Source organism: Numida meleagris, chromosome 3, assembly GCF_002078875.1.
Source record: "Numida meleagris isolate 19003 breed g44 Domestic line chromosome 3, NumMel1.0, whole genome shotgun sequence".
Classification (NCBI taxonomy): domain Eukaryota; kingdom Metazoa; phylum Chordata; class Aves; order Galliformes; family Numididae; genus Numida; species Numida meleagris.
This window is the reverse complement of record NC_034411.1, coordinates 36,780,186-36,798,048: the sequence shown is the minus strand read 5'-3', so window position 1 is coordinate 36,798,048 and position 17,863 is coordinate 36,780,186. Positions and strand designations below refer to the sequence as shown.

The following is a 17,863-nucleotide window of genomic DNA, read 5'->3' as shown; positions in this document are numbered from 1 at the left end:
GTTACCCGTTTCTACTTCGTCGGCTGCTCGCAGGGGCCGGGACCGCCGCTCGCACGCCTCTACTCCGCACTGCCCCGAGACAGACCCCGCCGGCACTCTGCGGGCAGCCGGCACCGCGCCTCCGAGCCGCCTCCCGGCGGCCACAAGCACGTCCGCTGCCCGCTCGCGGGGCTCTGGCGGAGCGGCCCCGGGGCACCCGCCCGGGCCGGGCCGGGGGCGGTGGGCGGAGCAGGGCCCCGTGAGGTCAGCGCCGGACGGGCCAATGAGCGGCGCGGCGCGGCGCGGCGGAGCCAGGGCGCCCCTCGTGTGGCGGCTGCATGGGGAGGGCGGCGGTGGCGCGGGGCGGGCCGGAGGCGGCGGCAGTGGCAGTGGCAGTGGCAGCAGTGGGGCGAGGGGTCCCGGTTCGCCCCCGCCCACCCGGGGGCCGAGACTAGGGGCGGCGCCCCGCCCGGCACAGGTGCGGCGGCGCGGGTGGGTGTAGTGCGAGAGCGTGGAGCAGAGCGCTGTGCCCTACCCCGCTGCCCTTCTCACGGCGGCGCCCGGCGGGGGATGTGCCGGCCGCCGGGGGCGCGCCTCCCGTGGGAAGCGCGCTGCTAACGCCACCTGGGTGACGCGGGAGCGCCCGGCGCGGAGAGAAGCAAAGAGGAGCGGGCGGTGAGGGGTCGCCGGGAGTGAGGCAGGTAGGAAGCTGAACGGCGGTTCGGGAGGGTCTGAGCGCTCCGCTTTGGGCTTTCTTCCTCCTGAAGGGGAGTGACCGTGCTGGGAGCCCGCGGTGAAAGTTGCGGCGCCTCCACCTGCTGCCCTCCACTGTTCCGGGGTTCGGGGCTGCGCTGGGGGCGGCGGAGCGGCCACTCCCCACGGGGCGCCGCGCTCCGGGAGCGGCGAGGGGAGGCGGCGGCCGCCCGCGCTGCCCCTCTGTGGGCTCTCCGGCGGGGCGCGTGTGGAGCGGGGACCGTGGGAGTACAGCGCACCCCTCCCGTGCCGTGCCGTCCCGAGGCGGGTGGCTGCACCGCGCTGCCCGGCTCGACGTGCCGCCCGCTGCCCGCCGGGTGCGCCGCTGCCCCGGCTGGGGCTGCCCCCGCAGCTCCTTGTTCTCCGCCTGGCTCCGTGTCCGGGAGTGAGCTTTACTGCAGCTCCGCTTCCCCCGTGGGCAGGGTGCGCGGGGGAGCGCGGCCGCGGGGGGTTGGGGCAGAGCCCGAGTGCTCGCTTAAAGCCGGGGGCGGCCTTGTTCTCTGCGCTGTGCGAGTGTCGGGGCGTAGAAACCCGACTGCCCTCACGTGTGTGGGGCGATAGAGCTGCTCCGGTGGGTTTCTGTACCGATTCACGGGCTGCCGGTTGCCTGGGATTACTTCTGGAAAAATGCAAATCCCAGCAAATATCTGTGCTGACCATATATAGAAATAGTCACAGGCAGAGGAACTGTAACTTCGGTATTACTGACACACGTCGAGAAACTTCAAAAGCAAAAAAAAAAAAAAAAAAAAAAAGGCAAACAAAAGCCGGGTCGACTCCTGAGAACGGTTTTGCTGGAGAGATGTGTATTCCTGTATTTACGCACCACACTGACCGAAAGGCTCGTATTTATTTATTTCCTTTTAATTTATACATATGTACATACCACAAAGTCAGTGAATGGCCTATTGATTTTCTTTCCTCTGCTGCTGTGTATTTAATTTGACAGTGCGTGGTTTGCTGCCTTGTGTGTGACTGGGGCTGCAGTAGGTAGTGCTGTTTTTGGCAGAATGGAAGCCCTGTTCGGTGGCTTTTGGCACAGATGTGAGCTGGTGGCTCATGTGGTAGCGGTTCTCCACGGCATGGAAAAAGTATTGCAGGGATTGCTAGTGTTGCATGTCCCAAAAAGTTTTTGTGCTTCTCTTTTTCTCATTTCTTTTCAGTAGTTCTGTTATTGCCAGTAGCTTTTACATGTTCAGTATTGCCCTGTAGAGGAATATGGAGATTATGTTTTATAGTTCTGAATCTCACCTGAAGTTATGTGTTTTTACATTGGTGCCATTCACCTGTTAACAGGGTAACTTCAGCTTTAGGAAAGAAGAGTCATTTGACTTGAACTGAAACACTGCAAACTGTTCTCTTACGCTATTCAGGATGTTGCAATCTTGCTGGATCTTAGCAGCAAAGGGAGCAATGCTCCAGGGATAATCCAGTATGAAATTTGTCTGAATTGCTGCCGGCTCTATCCAAACAGGTTGCATGTTTTCTTCCTCTCTTTTACAACTGTGTGCTGCCGCCAAACCCAGAAATTGGTTTGTTTCATTCAGAAGCGGTAGAACCTAACTTATTACTGAAGCTGTTGTGAGCTGCAAAGCGATGTCATTCTTAAGTAGATGCACTGCAACTTTCTGGAGCAGCTGATTACCTACTTTGTATCATGTATCTGGATACTGTCAAGTACAATCCAATTTATTTTACTGAAGGAAATTTAAAGTTCATCTTACTGCTGGCAGTATATTAATAAATTGTTGGATGCAGGCTGTGTTCTAGAGCAGGAGTCTCAGAAGCAGATTTTCATGGTGAAAAGCAACTGTGACTGCATGAAAGATCGCAAATACACTGCTCAATGGTGTCTGAAATTTCACTTCTAAATACAAGTGTTAAGGATTCACATCTCTTGGTTACTTCGTAAGCTGGCCTGAAAAACTGTCTCACTTACTCTTTTTTTAATTCTAAAGATATAGTTACTGCTTTAAACTTTCCTTTCTGTCCCTCTCTAAAATCAGTCTGCCTTTCAGTTGCAGGGCTGCGAATATCAGGACCAAATCCTCAAATGCAAAAGAAAAAAAATCTTCTCAGAGATTTCTATCGAATAAAACAAAATGATGGTTCTTATGTTCATGCCTTCCTCCCTCCCTCAGCCTTGCTCCCAGCAGACAGAAAGCTGCATGCCTTCTTGTAGTGTTGACAATTACTGTGCTTATGCGATGTTATGTGACTGGAGAAGGAAGGGGAAGAGTGCAGAAGGTGCTTGACACTGGAAGAAAGTTTAAAGTGATCTGGATGGTGGTAATTAATTTTGTTCATTATGAAATAATGGCTTGTTTGCCATGAAGAAGAGATTGTACTCCCAGCAGACAGTGCTTGAGGATGAGACAAAATATCTGTGAGGAATGTGAAGGCAAAGAAGGCTCTGCTCTCTGCATGGAGATGCATACTTGCAGAGTTGAGTACGTAATATGATAGAACAGTTTACTAATATTATTAGTATCTCTTACTGTAGTGACAGTTTCTCATTTAAAGCCTAATTATGTGTCCTTATGAAAATAGAGAGCAGTATGGAGCCATATGTGGGGGAGGATACACAGTGCCACCACCAGTACCTTCAGCTATTTTTGAATGCCTTTGTTTGTGCATATGTAACAAGTGTTTAAATACAAGCTGGAATGAAAAGGAAGAGCTTGTTAACACCACAAGTGGTCTGTTCTGCAAGTTCATTCACTGGAATTGCTGCATTCTCCCTGTCTTCATTCTGTTTCCCCTCACGGAGCAGCCTCATGCCTGGCTGCTGGGACAGGTGAGGCTGTCACCTCCAGCTGGCAGGTGACTGACTGCATGTCAGCTGCACCTCTGCACAGACAGTGACTTCTTCCACCCAACACACAGTGCTGCAGAGTGCATATTGAAGTATGTTCCTGGGGGTGCAAAGTAGAATAAAGGAATTAGTTTTAAATTTAATCTAAGCCCTGCATGCAATATTTCAATTGGGATTGTGTGCTATTTTTAGTCTTTTTTTATTTTTATTTTTTGTTTTGGGAGAGGATGAGTGCATGCTGCGATGCTGTTCTCCTTGTACCTTGGTTGATGCCATTGCAACACAGCCTGCATGCGAGGATGACTAGGAGCTTTAGTGAGGGCAGAGAAATCCATTCTCCTGAGTATAACCTGTTGAAATTGCTGTGTGCAAAGTAGAGGAAGGAGGATTAACCCCCTCATCTATTCTGAGTATGTGGTTTCATGGTGGAGAGATCAGCTGGTGTAAAGGAAGGTAAGCTTAACTGAATTGCTTCATTAAATGTTTGCTAACTGAAGGCAAGAGCTTTACTGTGGCTGGAAGATTTCTCTGAGAAGGGGAGGGAGGAACCTGAAATATGTAATTTATAATATAAATGATAAGTATTCAATTACTGAAATGAGAGCTAGGGGTAGTTTGGTACTTATGTAAATTAACTTCAATTGAGATAGGTACAGAGAAACATTCGGGAGTACAACTACATCATAGATTATGGGAAAATGCTGCTATTGATCAGCGTTCTTACCTTTCCTACTGGTTCCTGTGCTTTCCTTCTAAAGTTGGCATAAACAGAAGTTGAACTGTTTAATTCAGAAAACTTTCATGCAACCAGACCCCGCGTTTTGCCCACTAAGCCAGCTCATTGTGCCAGGGCAGGCCCGTGTCACTGAGCTCTGTGCTGCTCAGTGTTCAATCCCTTGCCTGGTTCCTTCTGTGCACTTGTGCCTGGCATTGGTGCCAGTTTGTAGCAAGTCTTGGTTACGCAGTGAATGCCATTCATGTGGTCAGGTTACTTTTAACAGCTGATGGAGTTGCGCTCAAAAATGAGCTTTTCAGATTTTATTTTTTTTCTGAATGAGAAGCCAGTGTGATGACATGCAGGGATAATCTGGTGTGTGTAATAGATAATCTGACCTTGTGCATTCCCAGTATACTCCCAATGGGAGGAACAGAGAAATCATTACATGAAAAATGTTTATAACGCAAAGAAGTTAGATCTTTCCCTTTTTCTCCATCCTCTATGAATTCATACTCACATGAAGTGAGTGAGGAATATATTCTTATGTAAATATTTATTCATATTTCTCACTCACTTCCTATTTGTTTATGTATAAAAATAAAGAGGCATATTTAAAAACACACACATATATACACACACAAAACACACATATATATAATTGCTTAGAGTTTATATGATAACACTCTCGTATGCCTCACTTTCGGTAAAGAGAATAACTGACCATTTACACTGAGATTAAATCAAAGCATTTTTTGTAGTGTTGTTTGACTATTTCTCTAGCGGTGCTTGTGTATGCCATTCTGCCCATTTCTCCCTTCCTTGCAAGCACTGCTTGTAATGGAGCTGAAGATTAAGAACTTTGCGTGGGCCCTGGAGTTCTACATGTGGCATAAAGATACTTCTTCCCTGGCCAAGTCAGCAAATCTTCATAGCACACGTTGTCCCACAGCCCCCTTACTCCTGCTTGTCCTTCTAAGCAGGAGATGACCCCTCCAGCATCCAGGACTCCTGGTTTATGAGAAATCTTCTTAGCATCCCTGCATGAAGGTCAGAGGTATCATCTGCTGGAAATAACCCCGATGGTCTTGAAGGGAAAAAGTACTGTATATTATCTACAAGGATTCATAAAAATAGCTCTGAGGGGGCAATCTGCCACTAGTCTTCAACTTCATCATTCCATTATAGAATAAGTAAATTTATTGACTTCAATAATTATGTGAGTTTCTAGGAGCAGAAAATGCATTACTGAGGAAGTCAAGTCACTCTTAAGAAATCTTAATAAATATGTAGAGAAGCAGCAAAGCAATTCACTGCTTTAAGCCTTGCATTATAAGCAGTTATGTGAAGCCACACTGCTCTTTATATGATTGAAATAAAAAATCAAGCCTAAAAACCAATGACAAATCTCTCAAAAACCTTTAGTACCTCAGAGAAGGTACTAGGCTGCAACAACAACAAATAATTTGGTGAGATAATAGAAGTTTCAATGTAGAATATGAATTACTTCTTTTGGTTTCATGTGACCTGGAAAACATTTATCAGCTTCATGGCTATTACTCAGGAGTGAGAGAGCACAGGTCATTATCTTGATGCAACACACTTTCATTCACTAAAAATGCAAAGGACATTTGCAAATGCAAAATGCTGGAAGAACAATGTCAAATCCATAGAGAAAACTATTCAATTCTCTTTCGTTTTACTGGTGTAGTGGAGCTTGTCCCACCGGATGCCATTATGTACGGATGCATGCACATCCTTGCATTCTCATAGGGCTTCTTGAAATACTGCAGTGGCTGGGTCCAAATGGGAGCGTTAAAGCAGCAACATGCTGCGTATTTTGAAGCATAGGATATGTGCTATGTGTATAGGATTTGGTGACACAAAAGGCTTGGTATTATAGCTGTGAGCCTGGTGGTGGTCACCTGTTCTAATTCTTACCACTTTATTTTTAACCAGATGTGTTTTAACACTGTTCCATATATCTCTAGTAAAAGTAAATAGTATTAATTGCCACTTCTTTTATCATTAATTTCTGAATCAACACAAAATATTGCTATAGCAACAAATCCTTTAGCACTTCACTGCAGACAATTAGTTGAAGAACTCAATCTCAGTATATAACAAGCACAATGGTAAGAACTATTGAAAGGAAAAAGGAACTTGCTTTCAAAAAGAGGAGCTGTAATGCAGGCACTCGAAGTTGTCATGGAAGAACAGAATTTGAAGATTTTTAGAATTATCTTTTTATTAAGCATTCACAATTGCTGCACAAAAGTGTGTGCTTGCTTCTAACAAAATAATTACAGTACGCTGTAGAATACATCACCCCATGGAATAATCTGTGGATCTCTGTCATTATAATGATGTTTCATTGTAAAATGCTTCCTCTTTTCTTAAGGATGACTCTTCTTCAGTCTTGACAGTGGATGTATGGGGAAACTCTAAATAGGTTTCAGGACTAGCTGGACATTAAATGACCCAAATTGTTGAAGTCAGAATTATATAGTGCTTTATGTCCACTTTTTCACCTGTTGAAACATCCTTCTCTCTTTCCCTAGAATGAAAAGGATTGCTTTACCTTTGTGATGTCTCTTGATGATGGGAAGATAAGGGAAGTTATATACATGTGGGTATGTATGCATACGGAGATCAGGAGGCATAAGGGGTGTGTAATTCTCAAATGGATGAGGAACAATGTGTGTGTGGGCAGGTGAGCGGAATGGAACAATCTTGGACTCTGGTTGCTGTTATAGTTTGTGACAAAGTTTGGAAGCTTGTAAATTTTCAAGTTTCTGAGGATGCTGAATGAGAGGAAGTGAGCTATGAGGGAGCATAAGGATGGATGAAAGATAAGAACAAGAAAGTTGTAAGTTAAGGAAATGAAGGAAAGACTTAAAGCAGAACTGATGCTCGTAGGAGGGAAGCCTTAAGATAATATACTGAAACTTGTGTATTCATGGAACAGAGAAAAAGGGTAAGAGACAAATAAATAGAACAACTGGATTCCAGCTACTGAAAGAAGAACTTAACTGTGGGAGAGATCCTGGGGAGGATGTGGTATGTTCCTGGGGAGGAAGGAACCTGTAAGCACCTTTGCTTATCAGTGAAGTGGGTGGCAGCTTCACAGTAGTGATTCATCGAATGTGAAGCTTGATTCTTCTGTATATGATTAAGGTGTGTCTCCTTACGCTTAGTGTCCCCATGCCCCACTAGACCTTCTCTTATTCTCCTAGCCAAGCTGTTAACCTTGTGAGTAACAGTTGGTAAATGACAAATTATAAAAATGCTATTCCGTGGAAGACCAACAGTTCTCTCTCATCAGAACATCTCCTCTTCTTTGATAGCATTCCAGGCATAATGTCACTGTTTTCAAGCAGTACGTCTGATCTCTTGATTGCTCCTCTTTTTAATAGATTTCTCTTTTGTTATCTGACAAATCTTAGAATTCCGTAACAAAAGCTACAGAAGCATTACAAAAAGTTACAGTGAAACAATGCTAAGAGTGTTTTACTTACAGGGTTTTTGGGAGACAAATAATTATTGGAATACTTATGCAAATATCTTTCTAAAATGCCTGCTATGGAAAGCATCTCCCAGTAAATTAAAAATGAGGAAAGTCACTTTGTTAAAAGGTCTCTCAAGAAGCACTGAAGACATGAAGAACTGGAGTCTTTGGTTGGGTCTGGAGCCACCACGGTAAATTCAGGGAAATTCAAATCTAGTGAGGAGGCTTCAGAGATTTAGAGTTAGGTTTATTTCAAGTTACTCCGGTTACATTATTTTTCTAGTTAGTTTTTGTACAAAATTCTCGTATTTCCTGTGGAAAGAGATGGACAAGTTCACTCTCTGTTGGATATAGGGATGCTGGTCTTCTCTGTAAGGCAGATGGTCTCCGGAGTCTGGATGATTAAGTTAATGAGGAAAGGCTTTGAAATGAACATCACTGAGAGAAACAAAAGGTCTATATTGAACCAGAAAGTTGAAAGGACCTACCTTCAAATGTGTGTGGAAGAGAATCTTATAGAAATATAATTGAAAGGGTTATGGTGTAGAAAGCTGTTGCTTAAAAAAATAATGCTGTACAATGTGGAGGGAACTAATACAATTTTTTCTTTTCTGGTTATATCTCCTTTTCTGGAAACTGCAGCTCAGTAGCTAATGGCTAGCGATGACATTGCAGGCAGAGTCATTGGTTGCCCTTTTCCTTGGTCTTAGAGTGGGATGATGGAATATATCAACAACCTTGACAATATTTGCTGTTGATAGACTGTCACAGGTGTGTGTCACAGCCAAATTTTTCTGTTTGTCAAATGTGTGGTTTTCACTGAAAAAGCATAGCGCGTAGTAAGGCTTCAAAATAAAAATAGTAGTGACTATTACTTTACCTCCCATTCTGTATCTTCATCTAAAACATTCAGTTGTTTTGTGAAAGCAAGTACATGGAAGATGCAGATACTTGTGAAGATGAACTGTACTTTTCAGAGGAAGGAGACGGTGTTTATACTATTCACTACTGGTTTAGTAATTTTCATTCTTACTCAACTCAGTGAAAGCTGTGTTTGTTTGCTAAAGGGAATGCTGAAGAGGCAAAAAAATGTGAAAGCAAATTGAAAAAAAAGGTTTATAAAAATAGCAGTAGGTTTGTTCATCCTTGAAAAATGGTAGGAGACCAGGAAAATGGGAATAGTACATAGAAACCTTTCAATGAGTCTTTAAAGATTGCCCAGAAAAAGATGACTTTCTGCTACAGCCTGTCTAGAAATTTCTAGCTTTCTTTTGCAACTATGTTAGCTTGAGTGTTTCCAGCTCGAGCTAAAGTATCATGGATGGAAGAGTCAACAGCAAATATTTTCCTTCTAAGCACATTTGATTTTTCTGGGTGTACAATACAAGCGCAATACACCAAATTACAAATTTATATGAATCTGTACAAAAACTACTGTGGTTCTGTTTCTGTAAAGACTGTCCAAACACTTTGAGAACTGATGAGTTTTTGCACTGATTTCAAGGTTTTAGACTCATATCCAGAAATCAAATATATCAGATGCTTATTCTGTAGGTAAAACTTTCACAAAAGTTGTCATGGTTTTCATTCAAATCTATGTATTCATCCTATTACTGTGATTCTGAAGATTAAATTTTATCCAAACTGTTTCCCCCTAAATACAACCTAAGTGATCCATTGTTAAAAGCACACACTTAGAAGTCATGAAGAAAAGAGTTTTAAAGCTGTTTACTTCTCTAGTTTGGGGAAGAGAAATGTCATTTGTCATTTTCTCTTCTGCATTGTGTGTTGTATTGCCATCTGTGAATAAACTATTGAAGCTGAATAGATAGCGTGATTCTTACTAGTGTTTGTTCCCTTGCCTCTCCCCAAATAACAATATCAGGTTACAAAAAGAAACCATGATTCTGGAAAGACTTTCTCATTAGGAATGCTAAGCAAGCATGGGTTTAGTTTCATAGATTTGTACTTTCTAGAATTAGATTTAAAAAAAAAACACAACAATAGAAGTAGGACTTGAAACCACTCACTTAAGAAAGCATATGTTGAATCCACTGTCTAGGAATGTCATCCAGCACATGGAGTTGTAATTCTTCACAGAAGTTTTGTACTACATATGGAGATTTTTAGGGCAGTTTTGAGCAAATCTGCTGCTGATGTAAGCTTCTAGGAGCAGCTCTTGAATTATGAGTATGCTAAAAATGCAACTCTAGGGACATGAAATGGGAGAATGAGGGTTGTGGGACTCCTGTAGCCTGCCAACAAGATCTGGAAGGTCAGTGGAGATCCAGAGCATACCAGAAGATGCTGTGATCTAAAAATACCAGATAAGATCTCAACTGAACTTCATTTAAAAGAAAATAATCTATGAAAAACACACTTAATCTATTTTCATTTCCACAGTGTTAGCTTGCATGTAGAATTCTAACTTGTTGTATTTGCAACTTAAGAAAATGGAGGTTCAAAGATGAATATGATCATGTACGTTGTTTGCAAGAATAAAATAAATGATTTTTTTAAAATTTTGTAACATACTAATTACTCTTCAATGTAGCTAAATGGCAAGCATCAAGAGATTAGACAACATTAGCATGTAGAGGAATTCTTGTTATATCAGTTTGAAGCTTTCCGTGGTACAGTGAGTCATCTGATAAGCCAGCATCTTTCTCTATGTCAGATCTCATCAACTGATTTCACATGATATGATGTTTGGATCAGTTTTTGTTGGTTTCTAGGCATAATGTGTTTCTTTGACAATAGCCACGCTTTTTTGCTCCTGCTTCTCTTAAAATGGTTAGTAGTTAGTATTTTATGGCTGTTATAGAGCTTGAAGGTTCATTAATATAAATAAAATATATACTTCTCTTTTTATGAGGTGGTACCGTTTTCTTCATAAGGTTCATATTGGGTTGGGTAAGAATTTATTCATTTTGTGTATTGATTTATGTGACAAAGACAGTTGAATACTAAGAATGCTTGTGTTACAGCCTGTTGCAGTTGTGTGACTTGCCTCACTGTGGTCCTCCATTCTAGGTTGTAGCTGGAATCAGGTGTTACAATGTTGTTAAGTTTCTTAATATTAATATTGGGTGGACTGTAAAACTGAAATTCAAGGTTGCTCAGAATTTTCTATTGACTGTGTTTGAAACTTAAAGGGTTTTTTGCTGTTTTTTTCCTTCCTTTATTTCTTCATTTTACTACATTAAAGATTATGGCTAGCCTTTCACTGCGTTTTTCAATTAGTAATGCTGCTGCTCCTGATCACCAAGCTTTATGTTTATTGTACATTGAGGATTTACTGATGTCTGGGTTGAACCTCCAATATTAAAAAATTATTTTCTTCATGGATCCTGTAAAGTATTGTGCCTAATTTATGGCCTGTTCTAGGTTAGTATCTGCAGTATAGGAAATGCAGGATTACTACCATACTAGTTTTGACAGAAGTAATGAGACTCTAGTCCTATTAAAAAAAAAAAAATGTATTTCTGTAAGAAGTTGGAATTCTAGTGTTAAAGGTGGTGAACTACGTGTGGCTTTAAACCTATATACTAAAAGATGATAGTGTCCCCTAACCCCAATGCTGATTGTTCCAGATTGTTAAGGATTAAGAACAGCGGCTGGATGTAGAAAAGATGCTCTCAGCATATTTTGCTACCTCATCCAGGTTATACCGAAAACACTAAGAGCATGTGATCATAAATTTGATGTCTGTATGTATATACCATCTGGCTGTTTCCATCTGTTTGTTCTGTTTTGTAAACAGAATCATAGAATGGCCTGGGTTGAAAAGGACCATAATGATCATCTAGTTTCAACCCCCCTGCTGTGGGCAGGGTTGCCAACCACTAGACTAGGCTGCTCAGAGCCACGTCCAGCCTGGCTTTGAATGCCTCCAGGGATGGGGCATCCACAGCCTCCTTGGGCAGCCTTCCAAAAGATGTGGAGTAAAACTTAGCACAGCTGGGTTAAAGTTGTTTGCTTTGCATTTGGGCAAACCTGAGTTTTTACTTGAGCCTGGATCTTACTTTCCTTCCTTTTTCAGGCTCAGACAATAGGAAATATAGTTTACTCTACTTGGCTCAGAGAAAACATTGAAGTAAAACTGTCTTTTTTTCAGCTTTCCCGTAGGAACAGCTCAAAAAGCCCCATTACCAAAACCACAGTTCTCTCCTAGTTGAAATGGAGCACAAGTCTAAGTTCTAGAAACATGTGGCCAGGCAGTCGTCTTTGAACTAGTGAGATGTACTATCTGTACAAAACATACTTCAAGGCACGTCCTAATCAACTTAAACAAAATAAATTGAAATAAATATCCCAAACTATTTGCAGCAGTTAAATTATATTAATTTAAATGAGATTAAAACTTTAATATGTGTAGCTATTTTCATGTCAAGATAAGCTTAAGCAATATTCTTCCTCTGATCCCAGTTCACAGTAACAAGCAGGCTAGAATGCTTCATTTAAGGGTTATTTCCTTTTTGAACTTCTAGTTTCCCCTTTCTGTTTTCCTTCTGGTTAGCTCTGTAATTTTTCTGAATGTTCTTTTTTATACGTATTTGCAAGCTTGGCTCAGAGACAGTGATCCGTATCTCTATCTATATCTATTTATCTCTATGTATGAATGTTCACTGTGAGAATCATAGAACTTGAACAAATACTTCAAACACCTAATTAAGTACAAAATCATAAGAGCAGAGGTTTCTAGCCACAGGCTCAGGTAGGAATTTTTTTTGTGTATGTGCACAAAAGAGAGTTAGAACATTATTGTAAATGCACATTAAACATTGGAGAATCTTGAGTGATATGGTATGCAAGTTCCGTATCACTCAAGAGTTGAAGATCTCCAGAATAAACTCCGGTTGTATGGTGCATGTAAAACTAAGTAATCTTTTGAATTGGCCTGCGAAAGTGAAAGATCCTTGTTAAAATATTGCTATAGCAGGGGTAGGGTTAATTATGAATTTGTGATTCCTGCGCATTTTTTCTTTCCCCAACAAAACTTCCACTTGGAAAATGCTAAGTGGAAAGCTGAGTAATATACAGAAGAGAGAGATGAGCAACTGATCACTTTTATCAGTTAAGCAAGCTTCAACAGTTTAATCTCAGTGTTTCAGTAAAGTTAATCGACTGATACCCAAATAGTAGAGCATCAAAGCTTTACCTTGCTACTAAATCCTTTCTATCTGGGTTTAGTGAAATGTTAGGTTCAGCTGAGCTGTTAATGTGGATTTCAGAGGTATCATGTAAATATGTGAATCTCCAGAATGTAGTTCAAGATACTTTAAAATGGATAAATGACTATTAAAATTTATTATAGTTAATGCTTTGTAGTAAGTGACCCGTAACAAAATAATCATTGAGTACTTGCTAGCCAGTGAAAGCTTAACTAAATTGATGGCAATATAAAGTTCACTCAAATCAGAAATTTTAGTTAAGAAGACAACATTAGAATATGAAGGTCATTCATGAATTCAAAATATAAGAGGAAGATGCGCACAGTGTTTGATTGAAGAGCTATCTTTACTTTCCACACAGTATCTGCACTTGCATACAAAACAGCAGTAGAAGCATCACAGCATTCATGTTGAAGGGCTTAAAGCAAAGGAATGTGGGTTTGAATTAGTTAAGTCCCGCTAGCTGTTGTAACTGTCAGTATTTGTCTCCTAAGATCATCCTCAATTTTCTACAGAGCACCTAGTATGCATGCTTGTATTCTGCTCTCAGGATTTTAGATAGCCGTAGCTGAAGTTTTTCAGGCCTCTTGGTTGGGGGAAAAAGAAGAATATGAAAAGAGGTAGGCAGATCACATAGACAGACTGTACCAACTGCTTTTTTCCCTTTTGCACACTGTTAGTGTCTCCTACTGCACTCCTTCTATGTTACTTCTTATCTTTCTGAGGGGAAAGTTGCCAAAAGTATCTGCTGAGTATTACAAATTTCACTTTGAAAAAGAAAGTGCTTATTCAGGTTATTCTCTTATATCTTAATCAATTTTCCTTTTCATAAGTACAAAGGTGAGAATTCCCATGTTGATATTTGCAAGTTTTGGCTGCTGATCCTGTAGTTCTTCATATTGTTGTAGCAATGGTGAGCCTTAAGTGCACAAAAATTCTTATGCTAGAAAGCAGCTTTATTGTGTAATGACTTCAGTAAAGACACCTGAGAGAAATAACTCTGGTCTGAGGAATTGGTTTACTCTTCTTACAAAGCCTGTAAAAATTAGTCAACTAACTACAGCCAAGAGAACTCCACCAATTTCTCAAGAGATGGCCAGTGGATCTTGGTAGCTCACAACGGCTGTATTTCCACCTCAGGCAACTTTTTAACTCTTTAGCTTAGGTGACAAATGGGCTCATATTGTCTAATTTTCATTAAGTTCCTGCTCTGAGATTTATCTCAGCTGTATCTCGATATGCTTGCAAGCCTGTAAAATGCTGTTTACTAACAAATTATTTATGCAGAGGGTTTCATTTTTGCCTTCTGCTAAATGATGCTGCTAATCTCTCTGAACAAATTTTGTTTTTCCTGTCTCCGAGGAACTGACTTTATTCTGTAGCTGTTGGTTCCATGGGACAGCAACCATGGGGCAGGTCAAGTGGTGATGTCTTCTCTGGGTGTTCAGGCAGAGGAAGTAGTTGGGAAGTGAGTTTCTAGTTTCCCAGCCATCTGTTAAACCTTTTTTTTTTTTTCCTTGAAAATGTTTGTTTCTGAGTTTGTAGGATACTTTTCACTCAACTACAATCCTCTACACACGGAAGCTTTCCCCAGGCTGGGCTGCTGAAAAAGAAGTTCAGTTGACGAATTTAAGTCAGCACTGATATATGTCAGTGTATCAGATGTCTTTTTATTAGCATGAACTACAATTAATATGATAAATATATCAAAGGAAAGTATATTGGTGAAAAGTGAGTCAAACTATGTACTAAAGCATTTGGGAGCTCTCATGCAAGGGAAGAAAGGTAGAATTAGGGTTGATGTTGGAAGATCATTGATTTTTCTTTATTCAAAGACATGGTATTTAAGCTATGAAGTGAAAAGCTTTGTCCCTTTTGGTCAGGGATACTGCCTTAAGTGGGACATTTTCTGGCTCCTGTTGATCACAGTGACAGGGCAGTTTTGACTTATGTAGATTGTCAGTGCTCTCCTGCCCAATAGCTATTGCTGTAATCAGGGTGGAAAGAGTTCCTCCACATGCTGGCACAAATTGAGTTCATTTTTTTCCCCCTCTATTTGTCTGCTCTTTGCAAAAAGGATTCCTGCACTGGGCTGCAGTTGCAGACCTCCTCCAGAAGCACAGGAGTCTGGCAAGCCAGAAGAAAGTGAGAATGTGGGCAAGAATTGCCAGACCATCACAGTCCATTAATTTTGCCTTAATTATACTTTGGGTTATGATTAATACAGGTCATTGCTGCTTGGTCACATTGTAGATCATGCTGAATATTGCACAAAGACAAGTACAGCTCCTCTGAGTCGTTTTGACTCCTTGGTTTAAACAATCATTGTTTAAACAGGGTAAGGAAACTGTTTATTTTAAAAATATTTCCAAGAAGTCCTAATCCCCTTTTGGGGTAAATGGAAGTGTTTCTGCTCTGAGATTACTTTTAACGGTAAAAAGAAGGCAGGTTGAATATAGGAAAGGTAATAGAAGAGCTGTTCTTCTTTCTCAGCAAGTCAAGGAACAAAATTTCTTTGGAGAGGGCTGACCAACTCTTTAGCCCAAAGGCTAGGCAAAAGCTGCAGAGATGGGTTGACCAGGCTAAAAGCATGTACATGAGAAAGTGCTGCTCAGGAGAAGACATTGGACTAGGAGTACTTAGACGCAGCCTTACTTCTGCAAAACATGCATTTCTTCAAGAGGAGCTTTACTAGATAAGAAGGGGGAAATCATTAGTTTAGGGTAGGTTGTTCATCTACCGTACAGGTCACGTGCTTGGTTCTGAGGAGTTTTGAACATTGTGCTATTCATTTCCCTGGAATCTGCCCCAGACATGCAGCTCTTCTGGTCTGCAGCACCTGCAGGTTGTGGTTATGCTTTGTGTAACCAGCTAGCAAGAACTTACCAGCACATCTTTAATTCTGTCCTATTTGGAATTCAGATGTTTTATTTCTCTGTGTTTCATAGCGTGCAGTATAGCTTTGATGGGATGGTCCAGTACTCATGTCTCATGGACAAGGAAGAGCTACTCAGGAGTGCCTTGTGAGGTTGCTGTCCTGTAGCTGCAACCCTAATGTCACCATGCTGACTGCCAAGCAATTCACCAAGTGCATGCTTTGTTTCCTAGTGTCTTCAGGGGAGCTGTTGTGCCTGGAGGTATGTGACTATAAAGTACAGCAATTCTGGAGCTGCCTTGGGTAGTGTGCCCTGCAAGGGAAGTGCTAAAGCTGTGGCCAACAGTCTCTACGTGCCTTGTTCCTATTCGTTGTTCATAGTCCTTTGAAAAAAATTCCTGTAGTCTGAAACTTAATATTGTTCTTGGTAATTTGGAAATGTGTGCATGAACCCACAGGTTTAATCCTCCCCCACCTCAGAGTTACTGTTCAGCCCAAGTGATAACTGTAAGCCATGAGCATGGACTTTTCTTTCAAATCTAAGTCTATTCTCATGATTTTTCCTGGTAAATTGAGTATAACAAATTTGTTTGACAGAAGATTATTCAGTCTGGCCTCTGTTTTGCCAGAAAACAAACCTAACTTGAACAACAGTAATTTACATTGAACTAAAAAATTAAATTAAAAAAAAAAATCCTAACTTGCAGTTTTATTTAAAAGGCAAAGGATTAGTACTTAAGAATAACTTGTGTGTTTATGCAATAAACAATGCAGGAGGATTAAAAGTTTGGTCACTTCAAGACATAAAGCAAATTAAATTATTTACAGGCAAAGCCATTGCAAAAAACATTTAAGACAAAACCCTTTACGTGTAGTCTTAATGAAGGTTCTTTTCTTGGGAGTAGTTGGTTTACTGGCACTTTCTTTCCATGGTAATGAATAAGGCAATAAATGTGTGTTTGCAATACAGTTCTGCAACCTCTGCTTCTTGCTCCAGGATTGTAGGAGTCTGGCAGGAACTTTCATAAATGGTGACTGCTGCTCGTCTGTTTTAATTATATGCACATAGATGCAGTATGTTTTTGGAAGCTCAAAAATACCTCTAGACTTCACAAGAGGCTTCTTGCTCACAGGACCAGATGATAGCCTTTCTGCAGTGATGAACAAGTGGGAGTAAAAGAGTCTCTTCTCTGTGAGTCTTACATAATTATTTACATAATGATGGAATGATTCAAGGCTGGGTTGTCTGGGCATATATGTGTACTTACAGGTTAATATGGGTATAGGAGCTGCGCTGTCTTAATTATTAACATAAGGCTTCCACCAGCTCCTGCAAGAATAGGAAAATAACATTCATTAATTGGTCAATAATAGCTTTCTGCAAATGACAACAAACTTTTGCAGCTATATCTAATTCTTTAGTACTTGAATTGGACCACAGAAGCTCTTCCACTCTCTCATGTACATATGTTCTTCATTGCCTTGATATCTTAGGGAATTTTGTTCTTGTGTGGAAGTAAACAAAAATGTTCCGTCTCTGCTATTTTAAGCAAGAAGTGGAAACTTTCATAGGTGAAACAAAGAGTTGAAATGTAAACTGAAACAGCTTTCAAGTTAAAGTTCAATTTTGGGGTTATAAACTCATTTTGTAAGACTTTACTGAATCTTTATTCCTTCTTTTGAATGTGAGTATGACTGCAAGACACTGTTAGCGTTCCTCTCAGGTAACGGGATGGAGTGAATGCTGGTCTGAGAAGACAGATCAGCATAGAAAATTTCACTCTTTCAAGTCTCTGCTGGCTTCTGTGGGGGCAACTAACAAACAAGAATAGCATTTTTCTAAAAATTGTGACTTTTTACTGTTTGTTTTTTTTTGCCTCATTTCCTTCACCTGCGTGTTAGTACATCTAGAGTCTAGAAGAACTGTAGTCTTACCCAAATCTCTCTTTAGGTATTATAAATAAAAGGATACATTTTTAACTTCAAAATTTTGCAGAATATTGGCTTTTTACCGTTACTATATAAATTTTAAGTTCTGATGTGC

The 17,863-nt window shown here is 40.9% G+C and overlaps 1 protein-coding gene across 4 annotated transcripts in view; it reads left to right on the top strand.

Moving 5' to 3' along the window:
- The window catches only part of CHRM3 (cholinergic receptor muscarinic 3), a 276,313-nt gene continuing 258,792 nt past the window's right edge, over positions 343-17,863 (top strand). For all 4 annotated transcript variants that reach the window (XR_002437162.1, XM_021392502.1, XM_021392501.1 and 1 more), the window contains exon 1: positions 343-680. The gene's annotated coding sequence lies outside the window, so the exon portion shown is untranslated. The remainder of the gene's footprint in view (positions 681-17,863) is intronic.